This window comes from Oratosquilla oratoria, chromosome 23 (genome assembly GCF_046742065.1).
Source record: "Oratosquilla oratoria isolate Oo_2021 chromosome 23, ASM4674206v1, whole genome shotgun sequence".
Taxonomy (NCBI): domain Eukaryota; kingdom Metazoa; phylum Arthropoda; class Malacostraca; order Stomatopoda; family Squillidae; genus Oratosquilla; species Oratosquilla oratoria.
The window spans coordinates 4,457,341-4,474,840 of NC_134799.1; the positions used below are offsets into that span (position 1 = coordinate 4,457,341).

A 17,500-nucleotide genomic window follows, 5' to 3' on the forward strand; every position below is an offset into this window, starting at 1 on the left:
TATATATATATATATATATATATACACGATTGGAAATTGAAGGAAATATAGCGACTCTTTAAAATTTACATTTTTAACTTGGCAACGTGGCTCATGCGAAGGTGCCGCCCAAGGTATATATAAGCATATATATAGAGAGAAAAAGTGTGGGGGGGAAGAGGTAGCAAGCATCTCTGAGGAGACTGAGGGAGTGATGTGGCACCAGCGCGGTCTCACCTACCCGCGTCTTACGGCTCAATTAAAATATATAAACTATAGTTCTTACCCTGCACGTGAGGTGGCCCTGGGGTAATGGTCGGCAGCTCCCAGGGTGAGTTGGCGGCCCTTTTTAAGATCCACACCGCCCACCCCACGCGGGGAATGGACCCATAAAAGCTTATATGAACAGTGTCTTTCCCAAATGCCCATGGCCAGGTAACCGGGCTTGTCGTATTCCATGCATCGACCCTAAAAACGCACTAAGGAACAAAACTAAAAAAAAAGTCAAGAGTTGCCATTTGGAATGTGCGAGCACTTCATGGTTATAACAACAACGTTGCTCGGGTCTGATAGCCCCTGGATTTTAAAGGTACAACATAGATACAGCGGCTCTGAATGAAACTCAATTATCTGATGAAGTATCGATGGCAGATCGGTGAAGGCTATAACTTCTAGAAATGTATGCTAGAAGGCGCACCACGTAGTGTGGCCATTGCAGTGAAAACAACATTACTTACTGCATCCCTCAAAGCCCAGTTGGTATTAATGTATGGCTCGTTAGTTGGAGTATACCAATAACAATGGTCACATAAACGTATACCATGGACGCAGAGGACACACAGGAACAATTATGTTCTTTGATACCACCATACGATCTATTCCCAATGAAGACAAAATCATTTTACTTGGAGATTTCAACGCCAGGGTCGGCACCAGCCATCATATATAGGATGGAGTCAATGGACGCCGCTGAGTTGGAAAATGTAATAAAAATAGCCTACGTCTCCTGTCCTTCTACTCCGAACAGGACTTGGCGGTAACAAACACAACGATCCAACTCCGCAACAACTTTAAGACGACTTGATTAGACCCTAGGTCCAAGCAGCAGCATCTGCTCGATTAGGTCATAGACAACGTGACCTGAAGTGCGTGGTCATAACACGTGCCATGAGCGGAGCCGGCGAATGGACCGATCCTCATTTTGTCCGCTCTGTCTTCCAACTCCGAATTCGACCCCGAGTCCGCCACAAAGCATCGATGAGGCGAATCGACATGTGCACCTTCAACGACCCTGAAAAACTATCCACACTGCAGGGTGAACACACTGGGTTTCTCAGTGTCTCAATCGACAATGAGGAGCCCATAACCACAAATAACCTCACTAGAGCATAGGACACTGTGTGCGACATACTCTTGACTATCTCCCAGAGTATGCTCACCTCAACAAAAAGAAAAATAATAGGGACAGGTTGGACGAAAACAAGCCAGTGACATACACCATCTATTCAAAGACAAGAAAAAGGCTAGCGTTGCAATACTCAATAATCCAATAACCTCAGTGTGCGCGAAACTGGCATATGTTCGTGCAAAACCGCAGCACGATATCAGAGCCATGCAGAACGAGTGATGATCCACGCTGGTCAGTGAAATTCAAGGTTTCTTTGACGAAGGAGACCAGCAGCCACTCTAACTAAAAAGATTGCAGTAATGGAGCGATAAGCAGAACACTATCGATACCTGCTCAACAAAAACAACCCTATCGACCCCCACCATGCTGGACGAACTGCCCGACCTAGCACCACTTCCGGTACTGTATGACTTGCCTACCCGCTCTGAAGTGTGACATGCAATCAATAGTCTAAAGAATAATAGAGCAGCCGAGCCTGACGGTATCCCACTTGAGATACTCAAACACGGCGGGGATACAACACTAGGCTGCCCACACAACGTCATCCAGTCTGCCCAGAGCAATGGAAAAATGCAGACATAACATTGATAAAAATGATGGTGACAAGGTCATCTGTGATAAGAGTCGGGATATCTCCCTCCTAGCTAATGCAGGCACAGTTCTCACTAGAACAATTCTGTTCAGGATCCTAGACAACTACGCTGATCAAGTCCTGCTCGAATCACATTGTGGATTCAGAGGGAATGCAGCACCATAGATAAGATTTTTGTTGCAAGACAGCTACAAGAAAAATGTAGATAGCGACAAAAAGGACTCAACATCTTATAAATATACCTTTCTAAGGCATTTGATACAGTCAACAGAACTCTAATGAGGGAAATCTTAAGGAAATCCCCCCCAAATTTACGGCAGCCTTAAGAACCCTACACAAAGGTGCGATGGTTAGGACACACCAGACGCATTCCTGAAGATTTCCACGAAAGATTTCATGTGAAGAACTCACCACCAGGAAACGTGCATTGGGAGCTCCACGCAAGAGGTAAAAGCAATTTTAATAATCAAGTAACAAGCAATTTATGCAAATTGTGTGTACACCATTTTTATGTTTGTTTCTCCCCGCAAGCTCGGGCTATATTAGGAGTAAAATGTTTCTCAAATGTGTTATTTCTGAAGAAGCCCTGCTGGGCGAAACGTAAAATATATTGGATCCCATACTCTGCGTTTGGCCTCTCTCCTACAGGTAAAAAAACACACTGAAACTTCGCTCAAAAATGCGACATTCAACCAAGGAATCTAGAAGCCATCGCCGGCGATCGTCACCTATGGAGAAACACCACCTGCCGGCGTAGAGATGTCCAAAGACAACAGTACAACAACGTCGCAGAGCAATGCCGCATACGTCGCCACCAGCCACGTAACCATGAGGGCAACTGTTCCTGCAGTATCTGCGGTCGCGCCTGCTAATCTCGATTTGGACTGCATAACCACCAACGAACTCACCCGCATTAATCCTACAATAACAAAACCAGACCCTAGTCACCCATCTAGTCATTTGCATGAGGCCTAGGTAACCATGTCGTTAAGAGAGCTGCGATCTAATGCTCCTCAAGGGTCAGGGGGTCCCAGACAAACATTTACCCGACGGGAGTCTCTATCAATTATGGGCCTATTCATACCGGGGACCTTACCTTTCCTCTTCCACTGCCGCATGCAGACCGTCTGGCCTCAGCTGGAAGGGACGTCACACCCTTGAGAGAGTTATGCCCCCATGCCTTGCAATACCATCTGTATCAGGTTCTCGATGGCGAAACTAAAGCCGACCACAAACTTCGGCGTCCAGCGGGCGAGTGTAATCCCTTCAACGCGATGACCAACTCTTTCACATTATATTCAATCGAGGCGCCAACTTGAATCGAAAAGGAGGGTTTCTACCCTACAAGACAACTCCCTACCTCTACTCTCAAGTCAGTTACTTTGTCGATATCAAAACTGATATCAATCAGGACAAAAATGAAGTTAATAGAAAAATAAAATGTCACTGTTTTGAAGAGGCAGATATGAAACCGAGTACGGAGGCGGTGGCAGTTGACCCAAGGTCTGTTCAAACATCGAGATCAATGAACCTCTGACAAAATCCCACAATGCGAAGAACACATGATTCAAGAGTCTTGGAATAACAAAGGGGAAGTACTAAAATGTCCAGAACCATTGTAAGCAATGTAAGAGGCTTCTAGCAAACTAAACATTGGAAACTGAATCTTTGGAGTTTCCCCTTTCCTGTCTCTTGGACTGACAAAAGAGGATTGAAATGTCCAGACACTTTATAAGCAATGTAAGAAGCTTCTAGCAAACTAAAAACTGTTAACTGAATATTTTGAGTCTTCTCTTTCCTGACTTGTCCCTTTGGATTCAAATTTTGAAACTAAGCACTCCCGTAGTTGAATAAAATAGTCTGGCGAATAGCCAGAATAAAATTTATAATATGATTTTGCGGCGCCAAAGTGCTCCGCGTATTGAGGTAGGTTCAACACCGTCAACATGGGTTTCAGTCGGAACTTGAGGAAAGAATGTAGGAAGGGGGGGTCAATTATTAAGACTTCCGATGCAAATCACTGTGAGGCTGGTGCTGATGTGAAGTTCCTGTCACTGAAATTCAAGACCAGAGACACTTATCTTTTTGATTATAGATAGGCTACACCCCCTCCATTATCAAGGGATAACCCTGGAAATAACCGAAATAGCTCATCGGCAGGCAGTACGAAGAGAAAAGTACTGAAACATGCTAACATCTGCTTCGCCTACTTACAGACACATGGTCCTTGTCTCAGACACAACACAAATAAGTCGGAAGAGTTGAGCCGTTGCTCGGAGGAGATCCACCCACATCACTGGCTCGAGTCTGGGGATTAGTGAGATCGCAAGAACACTCTTCGTAGATGTCAATGAAGCTAAGATTATTCAACAACACTAACTCGCATCACAGTCTCAAGTCTGGGCAGTAGCAAGATATCTGGAGTATTCGTCGTAGCTGTCAATTGAGCTAAGGACATTATACGATTCAGACACTATGTTACACCTGTAGACGACCAAGTTCGCCTTCATTTACAACAGGTTATGGCCAGTGCCAACGACCGCTATCGGTAGATACAAGAGGTTTGTTCCTTGCTTGGCTACTCCCTTCGTTTGTCTGCTAAGTGAAGCTCATCTTTAATCGAGAGAGGACAGAAACCCTCCCCCTGCCGAGGGAATGTCACAGGGATGAATTGAATAACCCAAGCGGCTGCTAGGACAGAATTAAATGTGCTACTTGGATAACCACTGTGTTAGGACTGCTTCGGTACAAAGTGGTGTACAGAACGCACAAGACCTACGGAGCTGATCTGGAGCGAGTACGGGCATTCAGGCGTGGATGGATCTCTGAGTAAGCCAAACCCTTTCCGTACTACAGCGTGACCCATAGATCTTACTCTCGCTAAGGACTGGCGATTCTTATGAAAGGGGTGGACACCGAGATGAAAGACGACACCATCGGTCGAGACACATTCTGATGTAATTGATTCAATTCGCCTTTAGCCAAGTTTAGACAGGACATCGGTTTAGTTATACTAACATCTGTACGTTGTCAATCGTGTATGAACAATGTCCGGAGCACATGCTATGTTTTCCTCCTTTCTCTGTCTGATTTCCATGCCGCGGTCCCGATAACCTTTTATAAATTACAAATATGTCATGTTTCCAACATTTATTTTCATATAGCTGAATTAAATCACCTTGGTATTTTTTTCTCTCTTATCTACCATTCTTATTTGAAATACTCGGAGTTATCTTAGTTTCAGAATAAAAAAAAATAAAACAAAGGACTCATTAAACTTAACATCTCGCAGTTTTAAGCTTCCTCCTCCCTTGCAAGTGTCATGTTGCCCCTCGACTCTGGAGACCATCGATACTCGATCTCGCGGCTTCCTCTCCACCTCCCTCCTCATGTCCTTCCCCTAACCTTCCCCACTCTTCTTCTCCAACATCCACGACTCCACCACCGGCCTCTCTCTCTCTCTCTCTCTTTCTACCTTCCTCACGAACAATAAGATAATAAAACTGCCACCGCTTTTCTCCCCCTCTCTCGCGCCCACAGCGAGAGACCAAAATAGGCCAATTGTCCCACAGCGGGGACAGAAGGGAGCGTGGCTATAATATGCCATTTGATATCTCATAGATATGATTCATACGGGGGGTGAAGCATAAACTCGTCCCCCGACCATGTATTCAGCCAGAGACAAGCAAGCTATAAATACTTGGAAGCTGGGGAAATATCTGTTGTAACATTTAGATACAGATTTAAAGTTTTGAAGGTGTGAAAAGTAAGATCTTTTAGATGGCGATGAGCGTATACGAAATTTGAATTGAAAAAAAAAAAATATATATATATATACATATATATACTATATATATATATATATTATATGTGTGTGTGTGTGTGTGTGTGAGTGTGTGTATGTGCGTGTGTGTGTGCATCTCGAGCTATGTTGGAAGGAAACGGAAAGGTTCAAAGTTCATTTATCATGAGAGTTGCGACATGATATGATAAATATCAGTCACGTGACCCGGGGAGCCAATTTGTGGCCAAATCATTTTCGCTCGCGCTATCTGCTGTTGCGCATTCGGATGCACCAACAGTTACCACTGTGATCTATGCAAGTTCCCACAAACGAGTGAGATTTTTTCCCATAAGGAAATCTGGATCTCCACATTTTTTCACACAAAAAAGAATTATTATATACACAAAAGCATACCTGCGAAACTAGTCAGGAATAAACTCAGACTAAGACTCCCGTGTTTCCTACTTCACTTACGTCAACAAACAAGTTCATTGGAACATATAATTCTTCAAATTCTACACAAAAATAACGGTAAACAGTTTAAACTTTTCCACAAATTTGTGGAAAATTCCCGCAAAATGGCATAATTGCTGACCAATAGTCCCTTTATATACAGAGCTGCGACAACTCCGGAAACGCCGCCATTTTGTGGCCAATCTGCGGAATTATCGCAACGTTTTGTATAAAGGGACTCTACTTCAGAGGCAAGGTTGGTTGTGTTCTGTCGCCGTAGATGTTCAACCTGTAATGACTATCATTTATTTAATATTATTTGTTTTGTTATCATTTGACTGTTTGTTTATCATTATTTGCTTGATTCTCATTTATCATTAGTTATGTCAATTTATTATTTACTATTTACCTGTTTGTTTATTATTTAACTATACCTATGTATTTTATTATTTACATTATAATTTTTATTTATTAATTTATTTATTTACCATTATTAGGATTTTTCGCATCCGACCTAGATATGGACCAAAAGGTCTCCTGTCGGGATGCTCCGCCTTTGTAATCCTTTGTAACCTGTATACCGGCCTAGCAAATGGAAACGGTACACAATGAAAGGGCATCGTTGACTAAGCGTCGTTACTTAGGAGAAAGGTCAAGAGTGGAAGCAGTTCGAGGATTCGTGGAAATCGAGTTGGTGGTGAGGGCAAACTACATTAGACTCCCACGCTTACAAAAAAAAAAAAAAAAAAAAAAAAAAAAAAGGCTAAGGGGCCACCTCTCTAACAGAAAGAGTTCGTGGCATTAAAATGATTAAAACAAATAAGAGAGGAAGAAGGTGGGCGAAGGACCAAGTCTAGAAGCACACAGTCTTTGCAGATGTGTTTATAGAAGATAACACAAAAAGGAAGTGAAAGAATAAATAACAATTTCTGGAGAAATGCGGAACACCCAAAATGTGAGAGAATGGCAGAAAAAAGAACAACGGGAACAGGAGAGAAAAAAAAAAAAAAAAAAAAAAAAAAAAAACACGGGATTTTTTTTTTTTTTTTTGCAAATGCGTGGCGACATTCAAACCCGAGAAAAGGTTCCTCTAATCTGAATAAACTCGTCTAGTCTCAAGTCCTCAAATGGTCTGAGTACCTTTGCCTCACATACCTCACATGGTAGGTATAACCTAGTCGAGGGCATTTCAGCCCTTCGCTAGACGTTTACACTAAATAAAGAATAAAACAAAGACAGAAAAATAAAAAATAAATCGAATTTGTCCTTTTGCAAAAGGTCTACCAAGAAAAAAAATGGAAAAGTGTACGTGTGAAAAACAAAAGGTTGTACATACAAAAATACGACGTACTGGTACCAGCCGCTCAAGGTGAGCAACATAATGATTATCGACAGACAGATCAAGCCCTATTGACTGTTGCGAGGTCACGCTGAGGTAGGAAGGATCGATGCCAAGGCTAAAGGAGCCTCTCCTGGCGATAGGTCAGGTCAAAAATAGCTCAAGTTGTTTCTGAACTGAATCCCACATTTCCAAAATCCTAACTACTGCTACACTTATCTTAGAAACAAGAAAATTTAATTTCATGAAAGAAAACATCTGGGTCTCGTATTTTCCTAATCGTGGGTTCGAATCCCGCATTTCTGTCTGATGGGGTGTAGTCGTAGCTACTCAGCGCCTACTAGCGTAGTATTCTCGTCCTCCTTCTTGACCGTTCTGTTAAGAGTATGTCTGTGTGGCCATTGTGACGTTCGTTGATGACGTCATGTCGGTGGTAGCGAGTCGCTTCGCAAAAGTCGCTGAAGAATAATGGCGACTCAGGACGATACACTATTACTGGAAAATAAATGAATTTCGGAAAATCAAGGCATCCCTTCTTAAATTTGGTTTTGGAAATAAAGAAGTAAATAATTTTATCTCTAAATAGGTATGAAAAACTGGAGATAAATAATTTAAGAATATTATATTCTTTCCATGGCTGAATTGTCATAATCAGAGACTTGAGTATGTGTCCATCTTGTTACCAAAGTATACAATTCAACCACAATTATTATTCGATTTAATGTCGCGAACTCCCGATATCAGGAGGCTAGAACGGTACCACTTACTTTGTAGCGTGGAATTTAATAAACCATACCCTTGGTCCAACTTGCTGGCGGTAAGGTTCAAACTGTCGTCACCTCGGCCTCCGCCGCAAGTAGCGACGCTCTAAACCGCTTGGCCAGCGAGAATCCCATCACAATTAAGGGGTTATCACACTGGGCTATTTTTCCTCCGACATCCTACCTCCAACCTCCGTTTGAGTAACTAGAATATGACTTCGCTTACTGAAATCTAGATTTCTCTAAGAACATTTCTAAAGTTTGTCTAACATACGTATAGGTTTAAAACCTCTTAGTGCATCATTCAGCTTTGCAATATATGACGGAAAGATAATTTGATATTTGGAAATTTGAAAATATAAAATATTGTAACCGAAGTTGTTTTTTACTCAAACGAACTCTCAACGGTCGACGCTGGTGAAACCCGTAGAAGCCCAGTGTGATAGCCCCTTCAGACGACTTTCGACTTCCATGTCAATTTGTGATTTTCGACATCTGTCATGTCATACCTTTTGGAAACTTTTATTGGAGGACTTTGACAGCTTTGACTGATGAAACAAAAAATACATCTGACGTTACATTTGATTTATAAAAAAAAAAAAAAAAAAAAAAAAAAAAAAAAAAAAAAAATATGCATAAATAAAAATTTTGAGTTCAAGGGTAAAATATAAACAAATGGATGACAGATGGGAGTGAGTGGGGTAGGATTTTGCTTTGGCCGGCTACCCCCCTTACGAGGGGAATGAAGCTTCTTGATATACAGAAAGATATAACTGTTCTAGCTCCCTCACGACTAAAATCAAGGAGACCTTTCTTCAGGACAAGAAATGACAACTTCAACATCAAAGACACCTAGAGAAGAATGGAGACAAAACATCCCATCACCATGGAGAACTAGAAGCAGACCCCACAGAATCACTGACCGGGTTTCAGAACTTAACTAGAAGACAATGGACACAGGCAAACAGGCTAATCTCAGGCAGAAAAGTAACCAACCTACATCGATGGGGCTATATGGAATCCCCTGTAAAGAATCTCTCAAAGACACTAACCATCTAGTGTTGCACTACCCGGTTACAGCAGTCCCGTGGGGAGATACACAAGAATTTATAGAGCCGGAGAAACCTTTATTGGCTGGAACGATAGCACAAGTTTGGAAGTATGAAAAAACACACGATACTATTACTATTCCTAGGCATGAATCTCAAATAGGTCAGAATATACGAGACAACAACGAATGAAAAAAATACATGAACTATCTTTTGAGTGTCGTGCGCTAAATCAAAAAACCACTAAAACTTCCAAGCAAGGATGAGATGAACAAGCACACGCGAACTTAATGATATGACAAAAGGGATTACCTCCAACCAAAGGTTCAAAGGGTAGAGCATTCTGAATACATATGAACATATTTGCAAATGTGGATTTCGCGCGTTCCAACAAGCAGCTTTCCAGCCTCGTGTTTGGTTCAAATCTGCTCGTCCACTTAATCCTACTTAATAATATAAAAGTTGTGTCACAATGTAATGTGCTGCGAGAGGTGTAACAAAAATTAGAAATTATTATTATTATTGTTATATTCCATTCCACTCCCATCCATCACCCTTTCCATCTTCTCATCTTAGCTCCTCGTGGATGAAGAATCATCCCCGTCTCCCGCCCACCGCCTTGGGTCAGAAGCAACGCAGCAAGACACAGCACATCGACAAGGCCGCCAATTAAGCGAAGCAGTCTTGTTGTTGATGTGCTGGGTCTTGCTGCATTGCCTGTGACTCCAGGACGGTGGGCGGGAGCCAGGGATGACCCGTCATCCATGAGGAGCTAAGATGAGATGAGGGAAAGAGTGGTGGGTGGAAGTGGAATGGGTGGAAGTGCATGCGTGTCTTTGACTTGGTTAAATCCCTTATAAGGGGAGGGGGAACCCTTAGTATATACAAAGATTATTATCATTATTATTAACATTATTATTATTAATATTATTGTTATCATTATTAATATTATTGATACTAAGACCTAGCCAAGGAAATGCTCAAGTCAGGGACAATCTTACCCCGAATAAAATCGTCAGTCATGATAATGCTGACTAAAGAACCAAATATATATCAGTTTTCTTTAGCATTTTCCCAACGCATCTATTTGAGCATTCTTTGTGTCAGCCCTAAGCCCCTTCCCCTTTCGCGATTAGCAGATAAAAATTATAAACAGATACAAAACAACATTTCGTTGCTTACAATTTTAAACGAAGAGAAGGAGCACATGGCATAGCTAATGTAGTAAATGCACGTATGCAGAAAATACTAAATGGTAACAACAATAATATATATACATATACACTTCTCATTCAGTGCGTATTCTCATAGGTACGCACTCTCCTAGCTAAAATCCCCTGTGTTATCACACACAGGTTACGAACTCTATATAGCAGACAGGAAGGCAGAATCAAGTGACGATTCACAAAGCTACGACAGATACGACTTGGTAAAGAAACTTTGCGGGGCAGAAGAAATAGCCTCAAGAAACATATTTGCATTGGTTGACTTCAGATAGACAAGATAACTACAGAAGACATGGGAAAAAATTATGAATGTTTACAACTCGGGTGGGGTAGAATAGGTACAAAGTAAGTAGACGACAAAGAAAAGGTATTCTACCTCCTTCGTCGTCGTCTACTTAGGCAGTAATCGGTTTTCCTGCCTTAATGCTGTTAAAACATTGTTTTAACAACTTTAAGGCAGGAAAACCGAGAGGAAATTGGGAGAGGGAGAGAGGGAGGGAGGGAGGGAGGGAGAGTGGGAGAGGGAGAGAGAAATAGAGTGAAAGATAGATAAATAGAGAGAGAGAGAGGGATATAAAGTAAAAGATAGATAGAGGGATATAAAGTAATAGATATATAGAGGGATATAAAGTAATAGATAGATATATAGAGGGATATAAAGTAATAGATAGATAGATAGAGTGATAGAAAGTGAAAGATGGAAAGAGGGATAGAAAGTGACAGATAGAGAGTGAAGGAGAGAGAGAAAGAAATAAAGAGAGAGAGAGAGCGAGGGAGGTGTCTGAATGGCAAATGCTGTTTTTCTACACAGATGCTCTAATGCGTGAACTAACGTGAGAAAATAATTTGTCGAATCAAACATCACGACACAAATCTAAAGCCACATTCGACAGAGAGTCATGCAGGCGGAACACCACGAACGTAACTCTTATCTAACACATTGTTAGACATACACACATGTAAACACACACAGTAAACCTTTCTCCCTCCTATCTTAATATCCATTTGTCTGAGGACCTCGGAATATGCTGACGTCTTACAAACACTTAAGAGTACAAATAACATTTAGGTTATCTAAACGTGCTCAGGTATTATGATTATCTTTGTGAGAAGGTCGTGTACACATAGCGTGTATAGTTCACTTCAGTACTCACAAGCTCTCACAGTGAGAACCGTTTACATATTTTATTATATTTAACAAAACTATTTGGGAAACTGTAATGTTATAAAACATTTATAAATATACACTTTCGGAGAAATAATATCATAAGTGTAGATCTGTATATTTCGGCTACTATCTGTAATCCTCTTCAGCAGAATGTTTACAAGAAGATAGACTAGTACTCTTCACTACCTAATTCATACCTGTACTCTATCTTCTTGTAACCATTTTGCTGAAGAGGACTAAAGATAGTAGTCGAAATATACGAACCTCCTGTACTTCTGATATTTCTCCGATAGTGGGTTTCAAGTGTACAAAAAACGATTTCATTCAACAGTGAAATCCTCGAATTGTCCAAGAGATAAATGCCCAGTGTGATCCTTGAACTGGACCCTAATGAGTGACACCATATTGTACTGACTCAATGTTTTATACAATCGATATCTTAAGGACTTGGGTGACTCCTCTACGGACCAGAGGCACGAAACATTGTTTTACGACGGAAGACTAATATATATTATATATATATATATATATATATATATATACACAAACACACACACATTTTCAAGGACAGAAGCGCTGGTTATTGCTGGCCCATTAACCTTCCACCCCAAATGAGGGGGATTTATCAACATCTATTTATCTTTATTTCTATTCTAATCTATTCGTTTATCTATTCTTCTAAGGAACTATGTAGGATTACATTCAACTTCGTCGTCGTGACAACTGCACAAATTTCATCCTGGCCAACACCAGGGGGATTCCATTCTAGATTTACTACACAATAGAAACGGTTAGACGACTCAGTCATTTTATTTTTTATAATTCATTATTCTATTGTTATATTATTCATTGTTTTTCTGTTATCTATCATCTATTATTTATCTAATTATTCACTACTCCAGACTGATCTGGTCATGCAGGGTCCCGAGTTCGAGTCTCCCCATGCCCAGGGCTGAAAAGCCTCACAGGACTGCAAGTCGGTACTACAGCTCTGGTGGGCAAGGAGTCAGGTGTGTTTGTGTGTGTGTGACATATACGAGTTCTGAGTTCTCATCCGGAGCTGTCGATCACCTGTCACGGTGGCCCTCCTGAAGAGCGACTTTAATGACGTTGGCACCTGCTGATAACCAGTCACAATAGCACTGCCATGTTTAGATACGGCAACAATAATAATAATGGTATCGTCATGAAAATGTGGAGGAATTGGAGGAAGAGAAGGAGGAAAGGAGGGAGAGGAGGAGGAAGAAAAGGAGAATGATGGGGAAGACGAAGAGGAGGAGGGGAAGGAGGAAGAGGTGAAGGAAAAGTAGGAAGAGGTGGAGGAAAAGGAGGAAGAGGTGGAGGAAAAGGAGGAAGAGGTGGAGGAGGAGGAGGAAGAGGAGGAAAGGAGAAGGGGAGGAAAAGAAGAAGGGAGGAGAGAGAGGAGTAAAGGAGGAGGAGGAGGAGAGAGACATAAAGGAGCTACAAGGACGAGAGGAATTATAGGGATTAAGAAGAGGTGCGGGGAGGATTGTCAGGATGGAGGAAGCAGAGGACGAGGTGGATGGGTGGGGGATTTGGGGGGGGGGGCGCGAGAGACAAAAATTGTCCTGGCGGAAGGACAAAAATTGTCCTGGACGGTAAATGTCCTGGACTTCCAACACGGCGAGGGGGATACAGGTAAAAAGAGGACAATTGAGAGGGTGCAAACAAGCAGGGATTGAGGAGGGAAAGGGAAAGGAGAATAGGGGAGAAGATTTTCTTTCTTTGCTATCAGGTCCTCTCTTGCAAAAACAAAATCATAAATCCAGGACGATGATTTAATGATCGTTGTGAATACTGCTTATGGTGTAATGCAGCGGTTCTCAACCTTAGGGTTCCCCGGAACCCTAAGGTTCCGCAAAAGGTTCCTAAGGGTTCCGCGAGAACAACTGAGATAAGCTAATGCACTTTTAATTTCTTATTTAATTTCATATACGTAACATGATTAAACACGCACGACATATTCTTGGTTATTGTAATAATGAAGTATAGACATCATCCTATCTAACCTATTATTACGATGAAAATAAAATGAGAAATATATATATATATATATATATTTTTTTTTTTTTGAGCAGGGACATGCAATTTATTTTAAAGGTTACGCAAGGGTTAGAAAGGTTGAGAAACGTTGGTGTATCGAGTTTCACATCTCGGTTTAACAAGAGATTTGTTACACAGAAATTAACAGAACTGACTGATTTAAACGTTTAACAGAACAATGACCAACTGGAACATTAAAAATATTTATAATCATAACATTGAAACGATTAATTTAGTTTTCGTCTATTTCTGTATTGGCAACAAATGAAGAAGCGATGGAATCATGAAACAGATAATATAGAAAAACATTAAAGTGAATGGCAGTGCAAAATTATAAACAAATTGGGTTATTAAGGTCACAGCAATGCCATTTGAAATAACACAAGATACATTGTAATTATTAGTTTACAAATCCCACGCCATAATATGTCGTTATTTCAAATTTCCAATATTCTTCCCAAAATCCCAAGTCCAATAATAAAAATAAATATATAAATATATAAAATGTGAAAGAAAACGGTTTTCCAGATTTTCAGAGAAAGAAAACGGGGGGTAATAAACAAAATCTGACGTCTGGTTTCTCTTCTTGTCTCCACGAAACTTAAAAAAGTGGGTTATCACACTGGGCTATTTTTTCTCCAACCTCCGATTAATCGGCGGTAAGACTTTTTCCGCCGTAAAAAACGCCAAGGAAAATTAGTTTTTCTCAACAAAATTACATACCTGTCAAGAATTTACGTTTTTTTTTAGCAAGTCTTACGTAATTTCATTTTCAAATTTTACGGCATATGTTGAAAAATCTTACGTTTTTTCTCCGCATGCGATGTGTTTTTTTAAATGTGTTTGTTTTGTTTTTTAAAATAAATTCCCCTTTTCATGTATTACATAACATCAATTTTTACTTTTTTTTTTTGCCTGTCTTAAGTAATTTCTGATTCTCAAACTGAACTCAGATGAGTGATGTTTTTCACTATGTTGTGTTCATACTGTCATGCGTTTTCATTCTGTATTTGTTTTGAAACAAATATTGAATGACAAAAACAAATATGGCTTAATGTTTAATTACCGTTTTATACACAAACTTATGGTCTCTAACGGAAAATCTCATGACAAAACACCACAGTAAATTGACAGGTTTGAAAATACGTAAAATATCATATCCTTCCCCGAAAGCTTTGGGCTGCGAATTTGCTCAAATAGCCTGAGAAAAAATAACCCAGTGTACACCTCTAAGGATGCCAGATACGTACACGCAAATGCGTGCAAGTGCAAACGGATGACGCATTACCCATAATTTATCACCGCCAGGAGAACAAGAAAATACAATCCACTCACTAATCATGAGTGGTGAGCAAACACGCGATCTCAAACGCAAATAAACGGCCAAGATTCAAAACATACAATGACGTCACAACGGTTCTACATTCTGGGCCTGAGTAACTAAATACAAATGAATAAACAAAATAAAAATGAATAAATAAACATCTATAGAATATTAAATTGGATAGAGATGAACTAAATAAATAAAACAAAATAAATAAGTAAAAGACTCAAATAGTGCGTTATGACGTCATGTCGCCGTTGAGAGGAAATTAATATTTCGTAACAGAATGCTAAGAGACTTTGTAGGGATATCACAAGTCCCTGAAATATTGAATACATAAATCTTCACATATCAACAGACTTGGGAAATTACCAGCTACTAAATAAACAAATACGTAAATAAATAAATAAATTACATATGCATATAAAAAGTCATTTCCAAACAATCGTAACCATCATCGGCACTGATAGGGCCCGAGTTCTACAGATAAATATGATTTCCTTCTTTCTTCAACTGTTTTAGTTTTAGGAAATATTCGTAGCAGTGTCATTATTTTCATTTCATGTTTCGAAAGTCAGAGACCAGTAGTTACAATTAGGTTAATTTATATCAACTTTATAAATTTTAATTTTACATTTAATTTAAACTTTTCATTTTTTTGTCTAATAGTGTTCATTATAACCTAAAAATGCATGTATTCCATTAAATTGAAAAATTAAAAGGTAACCTACTCTCATAATATATTATTGAAAATAACATTGGCACCTACGAAGTGGTTAGGTCTGATTAGGACTGAAGACAGATTTCAGGAATTGAACAACCCAAAGAACCAGGCCAGTCTACGAAACAATAATATATAATATTATGCCGTAGGCGTCGACGCCAAAGGATGAAAAAATAAATCGATAAAAAAAAAAAAAAAAATCCTAACAATTAAAGGAACCGAGGAAATGGGGGTAAACTCAGGAAGGCTTTCCTTAGCTGAATAAAATAGCTTGACGACATCCTGAGTAAAACAAGTTTTCACGAAACTGTCATTACCAAAATAATAATTACAGAATAATAATCAACATATATAAACAAATAAATAAATATATGAATATACCATAAAAACCAACTTGTCCTTACAAAATAACCAGGAAATGATTAACACACCCACAACAACGGAAAAACAACAACAACAACAACAACAACCGACAGAGCCATCTGTGACTACGCAACCCAAAACAACATAATCAATGAACTAAAATATTTGAAAACACCAACTGGCCTGCACAACTTGCCTTCTTTGATAAAGCCTCGTTTATTCACGGAGCAAGTTGAAAGGCAAGTCAAGTGTGCAAGTTACTTGAACTCGAGTGGAAAACGAGCAATTACATGTTCACACAAGCCAAGTCAGAGAAGAGTAGTGTGTGTGAACATGTACGTATTTGTTCGCTTCCCATTCCAGTTCAAATAACTTGCACACTCGACTTGCCTTTCAACTTGCTCCGTGTAAACGAGGCTAATAACCCCTAACTCAGTCGAATAAGACAAAACTCCAAAATATCTCAAAACGTAGAGAGAACGAAAGCAGACTTGTAGTAGAGAACAACGAAAACATGTAGACGACGACAATTAGCACACCAACCGTCTTTTGCTGTAATGACGCATTTATATATTCTTTTCTAGCTAAAACCAACCGATTTTATTCAATTGGGGTAAAAACGTAACATTTTGATTATCTAAAAAAATTCTCGTACCTCCATCCAATATAAATACAAAGCAAACATATGAAAAGGATTAGTGATACAAACCTTACGGAGAAATTATTAGATATTTTCAATTACTGAACAAAGGCACTTTTTTTTTATTTCGAATTAAAAAAGTCAATTAGTAGGATACAATGAATGCAAATTATACTTTCTCATGGTAAATATACCATACCATTGCACTGGCAACGGTATGGTATATTTGTATGGTATAATGGTATATTGCTATGGTATAATGGTATATTGCTATGGTATAATGGTATAATGGTATATTGCTATGGTATAATGGTATATTGCTATGGTATAATGGCATGTCTAGTATCCCCAGGCTTAGGTTACGTTAAGAACTACTGACATAAAGAAAGAGACCATCTTTCACACACATTTTCAATAACAACAACGAAAAACAAAATCAAAGAAAAAAAAAACAGCTAGCCAGCATCGACATGTATCTTTTACTATAAACCTTCAACAAACAGATTTCAAGAAAATATATTGTAATAACTGTTGCACAGGTAGCAATCATGACAGACAAAAACTAGCACACGAATATCAGCAAACAGATTAATAACAGGCTAGTAAACAAGCGTTTGAATTCTGCC

General features: G+C 39.6%; 1 protein-coding gene across 6 annotated transcripts in view; it reads right to left on the reverse strand.

Moving 5' to 3' along the window:
* LOC143037892 (uncharacterized) overlaps positions 1-17,500 on the reverse strand; it is a 233,689-nt gene that overhangs the window by 215,002 nt on the left and 1,187 nt on the right. The window lies entirely within an intron of this gene.